This window comes from Schistocerca gregaria, chromosome 7 (genome assembly GCF_023897955.1).
Source record: "Schistocerca gregaria isolate iqSchGreg1 chromosome 7, iqSchGreg1.2, whole genome shotgun sequence".
NCBI lineage: Eukaryota > Metazoa > Arthropoda > Insecta > Orthoptera > Acrididae > Schistocerca > Schistocerca gregaria.
Genome location: NC_064926.1, coordinates 22,150,181 through 22,153,944, shown reverse-complemented (window position 1 = coordinate 22,153,944; position 3,764 = coordinate 22,150,181). Strand labels below are relative to the sequence as shown.

The window sequence follows — 3,764 nt, the reverse complement described above, 5'->3', positions numbered from 1 at the left end:
AATGTTTCATTTTATTTGGCAGACAGTGCCATAATATAATTAACCAAATCCAAAAACACCCCATTTGAGCTGCTTCGGGGAACACAATGGTAAGCGCCACCGCAGTGTATTTTGCGGTAGATGGATAATGACACCACCTGTGGGATGCACAATGCAGTAAACTTACTAGTACTTCAAAATTCACTCAACAGATGTCAGGGAGGAGCTTAATGGTAAGCGCCACTGTCCATCTGTTGCGGAAACATAATTGTAAGTGACAGAGAGAATGGCGGCAAGTAAAAACATCTCTGAGATTATGGCAACAGTGAACATGGCAGAAGACGAGGAATATACTTCCATTGATACTAATATCTTCAAGAGGGATCCAGAATACATTCCTAACAATTCAGATGACTCAGAGGTATGTTATTATGTAAATATACTGTCTTTAGTATGTTTTACGAACATAATGATAAGTGCATGTACATACCATTATGTTCCTGAAGTATAATTGAAAATTACGTTCGCCGACAAGTACAAGATGTGTACAGTCCAGTTCAGTGGTGTGAGATCATCAAGAAGTTGACTTGTGTATAATATGAAAAGAGAGGATTTCTATCAAATACTACACTCTAAAGAAGCGTTTGTCTTCAGAAAGAAGACAGTTGATGATAGAGATGTCAACCTAAGGAAAATATGTAGGTGGAAGGTGACCTCCGAATATCCATCATCTTTATTCATCAGCGAGACATTTTGTCATGACATTTGGCATGAAATAAACTTCAGGAAACGTGGAAAGCAAGGACCAGTTCCTAAATATGATGGGCCAAAAGCTTTCAAAATGTGGTGCTACAAAAGAATGCTGAAGGTTAGGTGGGTAGATCATATAACTAATGAGGAGGTACTAAATACGATTGGGGAGAAGAGAATTTTGTGGCACAACTTGACTAGAAGAAGGGATCAGTTGGTAGGACATGTTCTGAGGCATCAAGGGATCACCAATTTAGTATTGGAGGGCAGCGTGGAGGGTAAAAATTGTAGAGGTAGACCAAGAGATGAATACACTAAGCAGATTCAGAAGGATGTACGCTGCAGTAAGTACTGGGAGATGAAGAAGCTTGCACAGGATAGAGTAGCATGGAGAGCTGCATCAAACCAGTCTCAGGGCTGAAGACAACAACAACAACAACAACAACAACAAGGCTTATTGAAATGAAGAAAGTTGCTGACGTCCTGTCGCTCCTAAATTACATACCTCCTGTCCACATTGGACTTTCCCTGTCACTAAAGCCAACAGTTTTAGATGAAAGAGACATTAGTAATGAGAGTGATGAATGATTTTGCAGTTTCAGTAAAGTGTTGAAGATTTACTGTAAAATTTAATTAGTAATGAGAGTGATGAATGATTTTGCAGTTTCAGTAAAGTGTTGAAGATTTACTGTAAAATTTAATATCTAATGTTCTATCACTATGTGTTGTTAATGGTGTATGGTAATGTAATAATTTTTGTTTATTTCATTTGTTTTGTTCTGATTTTTCTTTATGTCTGTACAGTAGAAGATAGATGTTAGAATCACTACAGGATAAAAGGACTGTTGAAAAAAAAATTATTCAGATTTGCAGATCAATTGAAACTTTAGATGCGCTGTATCTCGAAATTGTGATTTTGGTACTTACCATTTTGTTCCCCCGAGCAGCTCATTTGTATTAACAGCTTTTTCTGTTTTGGACAAAATATCGATTTTACGTGTTACAAAAGAAACAATAGTGCCCCAGTTTCACTCAGCCACATTACGTCAATAGCAGAAAATATTTCTATTGGGAATGTCCCTTTTTTGTAAACACCACAATTGTGTCAGGACAACTTCCCACCTTTTAGTGAAAATATTAGGATCACAGACCCATTAATGCATCAGAGGAACAACATTGTCTCCTATCTACCATTATTCACTGAAGCCTTTGAAATATTTGTGCTTACTTAGGATAAGTTTCACACAGTAAGAGTAGTAAGTAAGTTAGTATTTTTTTTCTTTAAAAAAATGGTGATGCTTCCCCAGTCAAAAAACATAGCTGTTGTGTTTCTCAATTATTAGTACTATCCACATAAGCCCACCATATTAGTCATTCAGTAATAGCTAAGTATGTATGTTACAAGGGCAGAACAGGAATACAGTTATTGAATTGCTTAGTTGTAGCATGTGGGAGGAGTGTCTGGAATGCTACATTTTTAACTTTCCTGGAATATCAAGTTATTTTTCAGTGTTCTCCTTTGTCAAATTTTAGCTAGTTGAAGGTAACTTAAATTGAAGTACCTTACATTGTACTTGTGTGAAGTACACTTTTTTCTGAAATTCATGACTTCATATGATTGTTTAATGTAACAAAAAGTCTGATAGTACACTAATGTCCGGAGTTCACTCAGTCACATCTGTAGCAGAAAATATTGTTCACTTGTATCTCCCATTGGGACAATAACTTTCCATCTTTTAGTGAATGCTTTAGAGCAACAAAATCGTCCAACATCTAGCATTACTTTCATAAACAAGAAATACTTGTGCTTACTCAAATTTACCCCAGTGAAATTAACAGGAAAACCAGTTTTTTAAAGAAAGCTGTAGCAGATATCTGCTGTATTTCTCAGTTATTAGTGATATCTTCATAACCACATCCATGTTTCATCATAAGTAATTGTTATCTTATAAGATCATAGATACTTGCCATTCAGCTTACAGGAATTTTAAGTTATTGACTCATAACAGTGGAAGGAGTGGTTGGAAAGCTATGTTTTAAATTTCTTGTGAATTGTCTCATGTCATTCTTTTCTTTCTTTCAGAAATGACTCTGTTCCACCAATGAATCAGCTAATAGGGACACTCAAATGTTTTGCCCCTGGTGATTTCCTTCTGTCCATTGGAGACTTAATTGGTATTGACGGACAGCCAGCGACATTATTAAAGAGATGTGTGTGACACAGGACAACATGCACAAGAGAGAGGTTTTTTTCAATTATTTCAGTTCTCTAATGTAATAAACTCAAACATAAACACAAAGGGTGATCGTTATTACAGACCAACTCTGTCTGCCTGTGTCCATTCATGCAGTTTGTTGCTGGTCATTCCCACATAGAAAACTTCACAGTGTAGGCAGGTCAGTTGGTAAATCATGTGGGTGCTTTCACACGTGGCTCTGTCTTTGATCGTGTACACCTTCTTGGTTACAGGACTGGAGTAGGTGGTGGTGGGAGGGTGCATGGGCCAGGTTTTACACCAGGGGCAGTTACAAGGGTAGGAGCCAGAGGGTAGAGAAGGTGGTTTGGGGATTTCATAGGGATGAACTAAGAGGTTACGAAGGTTAGGTGGACAGCCGAAAGACACTCTTGGTGGAGTGGGGAGGATTTCATGAAGGATGGATCTCATTTCAGGGCAGGATTTGAGGAAGTTGTATCCCTGATGGAGAGCCACATTCAGAGCCTGATCCAGTTCCAGAAAGTATCCTGTCAACAGTGGGGCACTTTTGTGGTTCTTCTGTGGGAGGTTCTGGGTTTGAGGGGATGAGAAAGTGGCTCTGGTTATTTGCTTCTGTACCAGGTCGGGAGGGTAGTTGCGGGATGCTAAAGCTGTTTTCAGGTTGTTGTTGTAATGGTTCAGGGATTCCAGACTGGAGCAGATTTGTTTGCCACGAAGACCTAGGCTGTAGGGAAGGGACCGTTTGATGTGGAATGGGTGGCATCTGTCATAATGGAGGTACCGATGCTTGTTGGTGGGTTTGATGTGGACGGCCAAGTA

General features: G+C 38.7%; 1 long non-coding RNA gene across 1 annotated transcript; it reads left to right on the top strand.

The window, feature by feature from the left end:
* Positions 1–3,017, top strand: LOC126282214 (uncharacterized). The gene is made up of 3 exons (XR_007551352.1): positions 1–89; positions 192–400; positions 2,813–3,017. It is a non-coding gene; the product is annotated as an uncharacterized LOC126282214 (long non-coding RNA).
* The last annotated feature ends 747 nt before the right edge of the window (positions 3,018–3,764 follow it).